The 13,910-nt window shown below is 40.3% G+C and overlaps 1 protein-coding gene across 2 annotated transcripts in view; it reads right to left on the reverse strand.

The window, feature by feature from the left end:
* Positions 1 to 13,910, reverse strand: part of LOC120773994 (homeobox protein prospero-like) — a 265,699-nt gene that overhangs the window by 248,265 nt on the left and 3,524 nt on the right. The window contains exon 1 of one of the 2 annotated variants that reach the window (XM_040103262.1): positions 7,294 to 7,486. The exons of the other annotated variant lie outside the window; for it this stretch is intronic. The gene's annotated coding sequence lies outside the window, so the exon portion shown is untranslated. Of the gene's footprint in view, positions 1 to 7,293; positions 7,487 to 13,910 lie in introns of those variants that run through there. 2 annotated transcript variants of the gene reach the window in all.

The raw sequence follows: 13,910 nt of genomic DNA on the forward strand, positions 1-13,910 counted from the left end.
ATTGTGTGGAAAGGATTCAGAGGATCGCTGCGATATGCAAAACGGGAGCTTTAAGAACAACACCAACGGCGGCTCTTGAACTGGTACTAAACCTGCCACCTACAGACCTGCTGAAGGAGAATTTACATATAGAACCTTCAGGTATAGCTCGGGAGTAATGGCAAGCACACATGATCCCACTTTTCAAGATGGTTAGCGGTTTAGCTGCTCGCAATATTTTAAAACATTTAAACAGATGGCTTGAAAATGGAGGATAGAGTTGGTGCTGGGGGTATACTGTTCAAAGTAAGGCATATGTCAGCATTTTAAGTGCCGAACCACTACAGTATATTTTAAGCTGAGGTCTTTGCTATTACGAAAGACTCAGAGCTGGCCTCATATGCACCAACAGGCAATTCCAGATTCAACACCTACATAGACAGCCAAGCAGCAATCAAGGCTGTAACCTTCCATCACATATGGGCCAGATGTGCCCTGGGAAGCAGGACAGCAGTGGAAAGTGTTGTGAGAAACAAGCAACTTCGCTTCTACTAGGTCACAAGAGAATTGAGGGCACTGAAAAAGTGGACGAATGAAATACACCAATAATGATGTACGGCTAATCCCCGAAAACGAGATCATAATTGGGAAACCCACGCATTGTCTATACGATGGTCTGAACAGAAGCATGGTAAAGAAAATCAAAACCCCATGGAACGAGCTACCTGTGTGATCGCAATACTAGTTAGTCACTGTCTGGTAGCGACAAACGCCCGGAGAGAAACTTTAAGCATACCTTGTGCACTTGCTCCACATTGGCAAGACACGCTAGTCTAGTAGTACCACAAAGAACCAAAAGTGGGCTATGCGTGGCTCAATGGCGTACCAGATTAACCTAACCTATACTATACTATATATTATAGCTGTATAAAATACTCAATTGTGGGCAACTTTTTATTTAAGTAGGGAAAACATCAAAGGCCAAAGTGTGTAACTTTAAACCGCTAAACTTAACATACTACCAACTCAAAACTATCCAACGGAACCACTTGACTAAGTATTACTTCATGGGAGTGATAAATGTCTTACATATAAAAGTCTCCTCTATGATACGAACTGATGTACGCCTAATCTACTCTATACGTCTCAATTTTATCATAATTCAGGCTGTCGCTTTGCTGACAACTCTCAGTACAGTGTAGTTTTAAGTTTCTCCCTTGTAATTCCAAAACATGAGTAATAAAAGAATTCGTATTCAGAGTACTCTATGAACTCTGCTCTTTTGGCTTCTAAAGACGGCTCTGACAACTTGTATACATGCGCAAATTAGTCATCCATGATGTCAATGATGGCCCGATCTAGTCAAATAAGAACCGTACCAAAACGAAAATTCAAAAAGTTTGGATCATCATCCCATGATTCCACCGGCCTACAAACCACACCAAACTGTGTTTTTCTGAATGAAATGGCAGCACTTGAATCTCTTCCGGTTGATCTTTGTTCAACAAACGGATTATTTACATACCCATTGAGCCATAAATTGGCCTTTTTTTGTGTGACAGCTGTTGTTTACAAATTTTTCAACTTCACTACGAAAATTCACGTTCTGTAATGGATGTGTTTCACGCTCTTCGCTATATTTATGGTCAACATAATCGGCCTACTGAGCGTACATCATCACCCATCTTGAGAACCAGCATTCATTATTGGATAATATTCGACCGAATAGACCGCGACCAGCACGCAGTGAAGAAAATTTAGTAGCCGTAGCTGAGAGTGGGCAGGAAGACCGTGGATTCGGTGCCGTCCGCAGCAACTCGGACTCACGTATGCGTCGACTTGCCGCATTTTACGTCGAGATCTTAAATTTAAAGCGTACAAAATACAGCTTGTGCAAGACTAAAGCCACTCCACCTTCTCAAGCGACTTGGCTTCGCCCTATGGAGTTCCGAAAAGTTTCAAGAAGAACGGACTTTCCGACCCAAATTTTGTTCACCGAAGAGGCCAATTTCTGGCACAATGAGTATGTAAAGAAACAAAATTGCCGCATTTGGGACGAAGACCAACCTGAAGAGATTCAACAGCTACCATTTCAATAAAACAACAAACAACGGTTTGGTGCGTTTGTGGGCCGTTGGAATCATCGGTTCAAATTTCTTCCAAAATGATGCCGTTGAGAACGTAACCGTAACCATTATTGCGCCATGAGAACCGCCTATTTGATGCCTGAAATTGAAACTCGTGATCTCGGCGACACTGGGTTTCAACAAGACGACGCCACTTCCAACACATCGCATCAATCCATGTATTTAATGAGAGAACACTTCGGTGAGCAGATAATTTCACGGCTTGGGCCGGTCGATTGGCGACCAAAATCGTGTGATATCACAGCGTTAAACTTTTTCCTGTGGGGATATGTAAAGGCTAAAATTTCTGTGAACAATCCCGCTTCGAATTAGACCTTGGGCCAAAACAACACACGTATCATTTGCTAGTTACCAGTCGAAATGCTCGAATGAGTCATCGAAAATCGGACTTAACAGATTTACCGTCTGAGACGAAGCCGCGACTAACCCGAGTTAATTTTTACATAAGTAAAAATGAGTCAAAAGAATATATTTTGAGCTGCACCGAAATGTGTACTCTTTATTTATACTCTTAAGACTAACTTATTACATGGTTCTTACTTCTATTTATACTAACTAATATGTTTACTTATTACTAGTTGATAGTTTGTTAAGATACAGATTATATTATTTGTTTAGGTTTGCTTATATATATATTGCTTGCTTAGATACAATTGCTTTGTTCTAAGATAAGGTTGTGGTATTCAAACTCAATGTTGTTTTGATACTTGTTTGTTTAGGATTATTTGTTGTAGTGACAGTGCACTTCAATTGTTCTAACTCAAGGTTGTTTCTGCATTCTGTTTACTGAAACAAAAGGTTGTTTTGATGTTTGTTACTATTATAAGGAATACATTCCTTAACTCCCGTGAAAGAAATAATCTTCAAAAAATAAATGCCAAAGCATGTTTTTCGGATGGTAATAATGATTACCCATTAAATTTGAATTTTATGTTTTTTTTTTAAGTAAGGACCTCGAAATGGATCACGCTTTATATCTTTTGTGAAGTCAGAAAAGAACCTATAATCAAATCTCGTGTTTAGAACACGCGCCCAGAAGAGATCACAAATTTGTTCAGGCGTTTTATTTGCATTTTCGCTGTTTAAGTTTTGAGTAAATTTTATGTTTCGCTAATCTCTGACAAGTACCTATAGTTTGTCAAGCCATTCTAACAATTTTTGAGTAACCCAAAATCTCTATTATATTGCTGAAAATACAACCTTATTTTGGTCGACCATTTTTTTTTCTTTTCAGGCCATTGCTAAGAGTTTTATTTGTATTACTTCATACCAGTTTTGTTATTTTCATGTTGAGAATTTTTCGATTCTCCTAATTCTGCTTTACTAATTCTACGCAATTCATAATCCTTATCGTTTACATTCGCGCATTTCATAAGTTGCATAGTATTTTCTGCCGCCACCAACCTCCTTCACCGCCTACGCACTTGCGAAACTTCCTGGCAGCGCGGCAACTGCATTCATTCGCATGAATATAAATGCAAGAAAAAGCACAAGCGCATTTTCACAACTTTTCTCCGAATTTACGAGCGCTTTATGTATAATTTTTCTCTTTCACACTTGCTACTGCCACACTTTGCCACTTTTTTTTAGATTTGCTACTACGCCGCTTTCTTGCCAAGTCGAGTGGAGTAGAGTACTTTGGCCAGCAACTAAAGTGACAACAACAGCAACACGAAAACGAAAATCTTTGCATTTTTATATTCACGCTAGTGCGATTTTTATCACCGCTCCCGAGTGCAAGTAATTTTTACACAAACTTCTTTCGTCTACTCTGCTACGCTGCTTCTTCCGGTCTTTGTTTTACAGCCGCAAAATGTCAAAATGCAACATGCAGCCGACAACAAGCGGCAGCGGCAAGGTTGCAGCAACCCGCATTTCCTACACAGGAGGCTCTATATACATACATATGTATGTCCATATGTATATATATTTATGTGTGTGAGTTTTCGGCTATGTGTGCGTGTCTATATTACGCCAGCGCTAAGTGCTGATGACGCGCCACATTTTCTTGTTTTTACATCGTCATTCATGCCCCATCCCAGCTGGCACTGCTACTGGTAGCGCTGACACCCACCTCCCCTAAGCTTCGTGCTCCCTCTGGCACTGTCCTACCACAATGGTGCCGCTTCCTAACTACACGGTATTGCATTGGCGCTGCTTTAGTTGGCGTCGCGGCCCGGCAATGCACTTTATCCTGCCGCTATGCCCACACGTACTCGTACTACTCCGAGCCGTCAGTCGGTCTCGCAGTCGTGCTCGTGCAATGACAATGACATTCAGTGCCGTCAGTGTCGTCAATGCCGCAGCTCGCAGCCGCAAGGATGGTAATGAGGTGGTCGGTCGGTCGCTCACTCTTCGTGGCTTTGCCGCCGCTTGGCCAGCTCAACGCTCTTCAAGTTATCAGCGGAGAGTTTTTTCAACGCTCATTCATTTTTTTATTTTTTGTTAGTTTTTTTGTTGTTTTTGCTCTTCTTTGTTTTTGTTATTGTTTGGTGCTTTTACTTTTTTACGTGAAACTTTAGTATTTCTTGCTTGGCAATAGAATGAGAAAAGTTTAAAAAGTGAAATGGTTTCTGTTGCATTTGCAACGAATGTAACGGAATGAAAGTGTTGCACTCAACAATGCTTGGTGGCATCATAAAAATGTTGATGCCGATGTCGCTGTGCTGTGTCATCCGTTCCAGCGACCATTGTTGTTCCTGCAAATATTTGCTGCTTGTGGAAACATGCCAGCTCAGGCAACACACACATACACATATACATAGGTATATAAAAACACATACACACATATGTTGTTCTTAGCTCGTTTGCGTTTTCGGTTTGTAAAATTGCAGATAGTAAACATAAAAGTGTTCTTTTCAACTCCTTCTGTTTTTTATTTATTTGCTCCAAGTTTTCTAACGGCAATTTTTACTGCTCTTCGAATTACCACCGGATGTAACCATATCATCCTCAGTTGGTAGTTGCTTCATTCGATTCAATTGAAATTCGTAGCAATGTAAGACGCTCACTTTTTAGGGGATATCGCTTGCCGCGCATAACGGTGCAAGTAAGCGTTGCCATGGTGTAAAGTCGTAACTATTTCCAACACAATGTAATGAGATTGGCACTGTTGCACGAAAGCTGCTGATGGTGGTGTCTTTAAAATCAACATTTCCTTAGAAATCTTGACAAAAGCGAAAACTCAAAGCAATAAATGCGGTTAGCTGTTTAGTCAAACTCTTGGATAGTCGAAAAAGTATTTTCGTATTTTGTCAAAAGATGTTGCAGTCGTATATCTTCAGTGCTACCAATCACATTTTGTCATATCATATAGTGTTGGAAAGGTGAGATTTCAAGCTTCTTTTAACCAAACCAAATATTTTGAAATTTTTTTTATAAAAAAGGGAAGAATGCCAGGCAAGCCCCCAGTAAAATTTTTGAAGTTTACGGAAACGATGCAGTATCAGTTAGCGTATCACAACAATGGTTCGCTCGCTTCCGATCAGAAATTTTGATGTGAAAGATGCACCTCGCTCTGGTCGACCTATCGCTGAAGAAGTCGATGAAATTATATAAAGGATTGACCAGGACCGTCACATAAGCTGTCATGACATCGCTAAAGAACTTAACATTCAACATCAAATGGTTTTGAACTATTTAAGAAAGGCTGGCTACAAAAAGAAGCTCGATGTTTGGGTACCATATGAATTGTCTGTGAAAAATTTAATGGACCGAATTAACATCTGCGATATTTTGCTGAAACGAAATGAAATCGAACCATTTCTGAAGCAAATGGTAACAGGAGAGGAAAGGTGGAACAAATGCGCCAATAATGTGCCAAAAAGATTATGATCCAAGCGTGGTGAAGCTCAACAAATGGTCGCAAAGCCAGAATTGACGCCTCGAAAGGTTATGCTAAGCGTTTCGTGGAATTGGAAAGGAATAATCCACTATGAGCTGCTCCAGCTTGGTCGAACGATTGATTCTACATTTTACTGTCAACAGCTGATGAGATTGAAGCAAGCAATTGAAAAAAAACGGCCAGAACAGATCAAGAGAAAGGGATTCGTTTTCCAACAGGACAACGCTAGACCACACACATCTTTGATGACTCGGCAAAAACTGGGAGCGCTTGGCTGGGAAGTTTTGATGCATCCACCATATAGTCCTGACTTGGCACCATCGGACCACTATTTGTTTCGGTCAAAGCAGAAGCCCGTGAAAATTACTTGCCGCAGTTTTTCGCCGAGAAACCAGAAAAATTTTACACTGATGGAACAATGTCTGTAGCGGAAAAATGGCAAAAAGTGGTCGCCTAAAATGGCACATATTTGGCTCATTATATTACGAAAAGACTTTTCCGACTGCCCAATATATATATAACAGCTTGGATTTCGATCCTCTGGTTGACCTTTTAGACCTTAAAGTATTTCCTGGCATTGATTCGTGCAAGTTGCAAGTGTATAAAATGTTCGGTTCTGCCCTGAACTTAACTCTTCCTTACTTATAGTATATAAATTTATTTTTAACTTTTAAGCTTAAAAAGCATTAAAAATGTGTTTTTAATTTAATTAAACTATGTTTACTTACTTTACTTTAAAGTGAATATAACCCCTTAAAGCATAAATAGATACCACTTTTCCCAAATTTTTCGAGTCAATGAACAATCTATTTTATGGCACTTTCCAAATAATTTACCTTAAGAAAAATTTAAATTCTCACTTCAAATAAATATAAATAAATTTTAAATACCCGTTTAAATTTTATTCCAACTTTTTCAGCACATTGAAATTAAAAATGAAACTATTTGCAAATTTGCAAATGGTCACCGAAAATGCAAAATAACGTAACATACATTTTTTAAGTTTACAGGCGAAGAAAAAACGAGTTAATAGAAACCACTAATATTGAAACATAATATGAGTTTTGGTTATAAAATGGTTATATATTGGTTATATCTGCCAACGGAAACTGAAAATTTAATGCTACTTACATATATGTATGTATATGTAATATATTGTAGTGTGTCGTAAGCAATAAAAAACTCAATATCTTTTGTTTTTTTTTATAGTAATTTGTTTTGCATTTTAAGAGATTATTTCATCATTTATTTATGAATTCTTAAATTAGATTTAATTTCCTTAAAATATGCAAAGTAATTTGTTCACAAACACGCTGTTCTTACCTTTAAATTTTAAAGCAACAAATGTATTATTCTCCTGGACTGTTATTATTTGTTTGTTTGTTTATGAGAACGACGTTGTTGGTAAATTAGAAAATGCCGTTTGGCAAACATTGAAAGAACGAACGCTTGACTTCACGTTTTACGAAATATATTTAAATAGAAACTATTTCACTAATTCACTAAAGCACTATTTATGAATGATATGCAATATGCTCCGCTATTAGCACCATTAACACATATGTATAAACACAAACATGCATACATATATAGAAAACAAAATTACCGGTGCACACTATTTTATTTCACTTTAAGCACATTTTTTGCTTTTACTAGAACACTTACAACTTTGCTCTTATTTTAACTTTTCACTTGATTTTAGTTTTCACTAAATTTGCACAACTCTGACTCAAGATTTTATATTAAACAAAATTATTTAATAAGCACTTGCACTATTAATTTATAACGCGTTTATTACTATTTTTCCCGCAACACGAACGCACGCACAATTTGACCGCTGACCGATCGCGATTGAAAAATTCCATTTGAGTGACTGTGAGCACAAGTGTCGTGAGCGTGAGTGTGAATGTGTAGAGTTCCCCATCTCAGCGGTGATGCTGTTGTGTTTGTTGTATAAAGTGGAGTTTGCATTTGGTGAAGGTGTCCGTTGTTTTTGTCCACCTTCGTTTGCGTTTGCTCATCACAGCATAGCGAAGATGTAAAGCACTCGTTACATGCCTACTACATTACAGTAGCTGTTGTTGCTTCTCCTTGAAATGTTTGTTGTTTATGAATTAGAAGCAATTTATCAATAGAGGTGTTAAATGAAAGAACTCGATTGAATATAAAATGTCATAATATAATAATTGGAAGAGGACTATGAAAGAACTCGCGTGCGATTTATGTATATTCAAGAATCCGAAAATATTTTAAATGCTTATTACATATAATAAAATATAATAAGGTGATTTGAAAAAGGACTATTTTAAACAATAAAGATTAAATGAACATTTGGTTTTGAAAGTACTTTTACAAGGTAAGAAAATAAGAAAATCTTTATGTTGACCTTTAATTTTCACTTTCTACATTTCTTAGTATTTTATCCTTAACTTACATATTTCGTACTTCTTTTGTATAACTTAAAAGATAATAAAAAAATTGTATTTTATAAAAAAAAATAACAACAACGACTATAGGAAGAAGTGTTTGTTGGGGACTCAGCCATATGGCACAAAAATCGCAGAAATCATAAATTACTAGTAGACCAAAAAGATCATTTTTGAAAATCAAAAAAAAAAAACTACATCAAACACTGAACCCAATTTTCGACGGTTTTCAAGAATAAGTCGGCCGATACTGCAGCAATTTTACGTTCGATATTCGTACGAAGTTCATCAATTGTCGCTGGCTTGTTGGCATAGACCATAGACTGGACGTAGCACCACAGAAAATAGTCTAACGGCGTCAAAACGCATGACCGAGGCGGTCAATTACTGTGCCATTTCGTGAGATAACACGAAATAACAAAAATTTTGGTCCTGTTGGAACCACGTTTGGTCCAAGTCCATATCATCCTATTCGAGTCAAAATCATCACCGAAGAAGTACGGCCCATTGACGCCGCCGGCCCAAAACCGCACAAACCCCTAACTTTTACGGGATGACTCATCGCTGAAGATCATTTTCCGACCCATTGCTGCAACATTTTCAAGTTGTTATTCAGCCTAATTCACGAAAATACGACGAAAATTGCATACTGTTCCGGTGAATATTTTCGAAGTTACACCCAAATTTGAAAAGGCGTTTTAGAGTGATTGGAAGTGCAAGGCCAAACTTTAAACGCGTTGTTCTCAAAATGGTTTTTTCAAAGTTGGTGACACGAGCTTCGTAAATATATTAAAATAGTTAAAAGTGGACGAAATCTTGACCAATCGCCGACATTCGGCTGACTTTGCTCCATATGATTGGTGATTGTTTGTAAGGTACTTTAATGAAACCTAGAAATGTATGAGGCGTGATAATAGATTTGGAACGCAAAAAAATAGCGAAACATATTTTTCTTTGCTTACCTTGCAACAAATTGGAAAGAAATGTACAAAAAATTTTAAATTTTAGTATAGTATTTCTAAATTCTTTTACATATGACTCAAGCAGCTCACTACTTCCGGTCTTTGACCAAGTATCCTCTGGGTAACTTAAGAACATCCGTTTGAAGGCGAGCTAAAGTGAGAAGGCGAAACATCCCCTCCGCAGGTTTGTGCGCTGGGTTTGGGACCCGCCACGTAAAAAAACACCCCCAATGAAAGGAAGCAACAAGCCTCGGATGAGAGACCCCCCTTTTGATGACGACCATGGCAAACGAAATAAGGACTACGATTTGAGGGCATGCACCTGAAATGTCCGGACCCTGAATTGGGAAGGTGCCGCTGCCCAGCTGGTTGATGTCTTCGCGAAAATAAAGGCTGACATCACCGCCGTCCAAGAAATGCGATGGACGGGACAAGGACAGAGACGAGTAGGTCCTTGTGACATTTACTACAGTGGCCATATAAAGATATGATACTTGCGCTCAGTTTGGTGTTGGATTCTTGGTGGGAGAGAGACTCCGTCGCCGAGTACTATCATTCACTCCGGTGAATGAACGTTTAATCCGCATCAAAGCGAGGTTCTTCAACATATCGCTGATTTGCGCCCACGCCCCGACGGAAGAGAAGGACGAGGTGACCAAAAATGCCTTCTCTGAGCGCTTGGAACGCGAATATGAGAGCTGTCCCCGACACGATGTCAAAATCGTGCTTGGCGACTTTAACGCCAGGGTGGGCAAAGAAGGTATCTTTATCACTACGGTCAGTATATTCAGCCTCCACGACGAAACATTCCCAAATGGGTTGAGGCTGATTGACTTCGCCGGGGCCCGAAATAAGGTTATCTGTAATACTAGATTCCAGCATAAGAAGATTCGTCAGGCCACCTGGCTGTTGCTCATGTTGTGATAGACGGAAGACGCGTCTCCAGTGTGTTAGATGTGCGTGCGCTCCGAGGCCCTAACATCGACCCCGACCACTATCTTGTTGCAGCCAAGATTCGCACGCGCCTCTGTGCGGCAAAAAACGCACGCCAACAAACACAAGGAAGGTTCGACGTCGAGAAGCTGCAATCACAACAGACAGCCGAACGATTTTCTACTCGGCTTGCACTCCTGCTCTCTGAGAGCACTCGTCAACAACTCGGTATAAGGGAACTGTGGGACGGCATTTCGAACTCCTTACGTTCAGCTGCAACCGAAACCATTGGTTTTCGGAAAGTGCAAAAGAACAGCTGGTACGACGAGGAGTGCCGTGTCGCAGCGGAGAGAAAACAGGCTGCCTACCTCGCAACGTTACGATCGACCACTACACGTGCGGGATGGGATAGATACCGAGAGTTGAAGAGGGAAGCGGGACGCATTTGTAGACAGAAGAAGAAAGAGGCCGAAATGCGTGAGTACGAAGAGCTTGAGAAGCTGGCCGACAGGGGTAATGCTCGAAAATTCTACGAAAAAATGCGGCGGCTTACAGAAGGTTTCAAGACCGGAGCATACTCTTGTAGAACCCCCAAAGGTGATCTAGTCACTGATGCCCAGAGCATACTTAAATTATGGAGGGAACACTTCTCCAACCTGCTGAATGGCAGTGAACGCACAACACCAGGAGAAGGAGAACCCGATTCCCCAATCGATGACGATGGAGCAGACGTTCTATTACCCGACCATGAAGAAGTTCGAATAGCAATTGCCCGCCTGAAGAACAACAAAGCGGCAGGGGCCGACGGATTGCCGGCCGAGCTATTCAAACACGGCGGCGAAGAACTGATAAGGAGCATGCATCAGCTTCTTTGTAAAATATGGTCGGGCGAAAGCATGCCCAACGATTGGAATTTAAGTGTCCTCTGCCCAATCCATAAAAAAGGAGACCCCACAATCTGCGCCAACTACCGTGGGATAAGCCTCCTCAACATCGCATATAAGGTTCTATCGAGCGTATTGTGTGAAAGATTAAAGCCCACCGTCAACAAGCTGATTGGACCTTATCAGTGTGGCCTTAGACCTGGAAAATCTACAACCGACCAGATATTCACCATGCGCCAAATCTTGGAAAAGACCCGTGAAAGGAGAATCGACACACACCACCACTTCGTCGATTTCAAAGCTGCTTTCGACAGCACGAAAAGGAGCTGCCTTTATGCCTCGATGTCTGAATTTGGTATCCCCGCAAAACTAATACGGCTGTGTAAACTGACGTTGAGCAACACCAAAAGCTCCGTCAGAATCGGGAAGGACCTCTCCGAGCCGTTCGATACCGTGCGACTTTTTCAACCTGCTTCTGGAAAAAATAGTTTGAGCCGCAGAACTAAATAGAGAAGGTACCATTTTCTATTAGAGTGTACAGCTGCTGACGTATGCCGATGATATTGATATCATCGGCCTTAACACCCGCGCCGTTAGTTCTGCTTTCTCCAGACTGGACAAGGAAGCAAAACAAATGGGTCTGGCAGTGAACGAGGGCAAGACGAAATATCTCATGTCATCAAACAAACAGTCGTCGCGCTCGCGACTTGGCACTCACGTCACTGTTGACAGTCATAACTTTGAAGTTTTAGATAATTTCGTCTATCTTGAAACCATCATAAACACCACCAACAATGTCAGCCTAGAAATCCAACGCAGGATAACTCTTTCCAACAGGTGCTACTTCGGACTGAGTAGGCAATTGAGAAGCAAAGTCCTCTCTCGACAAACAAAAACCAAACTCTATAAGTCACTCATAATTCCCGTCCTGCTATCTGGTGCAGACTCCTGGACGATGTCAACAACGGATGAGTCGACGTTGCGAGTTTTCGAGAGAAAAGTTCTGCGAAAGATTTATGGTCCTTTGCGCGTTAGCCACGGCGAATACCGCATTCGATGGAACGATGAGCTGTACGAGATCAGCGAATTAAAAGACAGCGGCTACGCTGGCTAGGTCATGTTGTCCGGATGGACGAATGCACTCCAGCTCTAAAAGTATTCGACGCAGTACCCGCCGGAGGAAGCAGAGGAAGAGGAAGACCTCCACTCTGTTGGAAGGACCAAGTGGAGAAGGACCTGGCTTCGCTTGGAATATCCAATTGGCGCCACGTAGCGAAAAGAAGAAACGACTGGGGCGCTGTTGTTAACTCGGCTATAATCGCGTAAACGGTGTCTACGCCAATTGAGAAGAAGAAGAAATGTGAACATAACTTTTTTTTATATTTATAATGAACTTTAATGACCCATTTGCAATTTTCCCACCAGAGACGTTATTCCTTCAGTATAAAACTTTTCTGATTTCTCGGCGAAAAACTGCGACAAGAAATTTTGACAGGCTTCTCTTGAACCAACCAACCTTCCTCCATTAAGGGAGTTCTGCATTGACCGATACAAATGGTAGTCCGATGGCACAAAGTCAGGGCTATATGGTGGATGCATCAAAACTTCCCCGCCAAGCTTTTTCAGTTTTAGGTGAGACATCAAAGATGTGTGTGGTTTAGCGTTGTCCTGTTGGAAGACGAAGCCCTTTCTCTTGATCTGTTCTGGCCATTTTTTCGATTGCTTGCTTCCGTCTAATCAGTTGTTCACAGTAAAATGTAGAATCAATCCTTCGACCAGGCTAGAACAGCTCATAGTGGATGATTCCTTTCCAATCCCACCAAACACTCAGCCTAACCTTTCGAGGCGTCATTTGTCGAGCTTCACCATGCTGGGACTATGATCTTTTTGTTCGATTTCATTACGTTTCTGCAAAGAATCGCAAATGTTAATTCGGTCCACTAAATTTTTCACCGACAATTCATGTGGTACTTAAACATGAAGCTTCTTTTTGCAGCCAGCCTTTTTAAAATGTTTGAAACCCGTTTGATGATGAATGTTAAGTTCCTTTGCGATGTCATGGCTGCTTATGTGACAGTACTGTTCAATCTTTTCCATACTTTCGTCGACTTTTTCAACGATATGTCGATCAAAGCGAGGTGCATATTTCACAACGAAATTTCCAGAACGGAAGCGAGCGAATCATTGTTGTGCTGCACTAACTGATACTGCATCGTCTCCGCAAACTTCACAAATTCCCTTTTTTATACAAAAATTTCTAAATATAGCGAATTTTTTCATTGTTTTATGAACAGCTGTAACTTTTTTTCAACTTCCTCGAATTAATTTTGTGGTTAAATGAAGCGTAAAATCTAACCTTTCCAACACTATATTGTATGACACAATGTGATCGGTAGCACTGGAGATATACGACTGCAACGTCATCTATTGGCAAAATACGAAAAGACTTGACAATGGTATTTCTGTGTGTCGAAAATGGGTTAAATCATGTTAATACTTCCCTTAGTCCCTATATATCTAATATAAAGATTTTCGAGCTTCCGGGTGATTTTATACCCCATAAATAGGTCTCTATGTGAGTTATCCTAATGAAATTGAGTATGCGTTTTTTTCTTATAACGGTGCATATTTGTGCTTAGACGGAATAATATCGCCCTAGATCACATACATACAAATATGTATGTTTGTGAGTAACAAGCCTTATGTACTTGAAGTTACTTTCCTGGCCTTGATCC

This window comes from Bactrocera tryoni, chromosome 4 (genome assembly GCF_016617805.1).
Source record: "Bactrocera tryoni isolate S06 chromosome 4, CSIRO_BtryS06_freeze2, whole genome shotgun sequence".
In the NCBI taxonomy this organism is placed as follows: Eukaryota; Metazoa; Arthropoda; class Insecta; order Diptera; family Tephritidae; genus Bactrocera; species Bactrocera tryoni.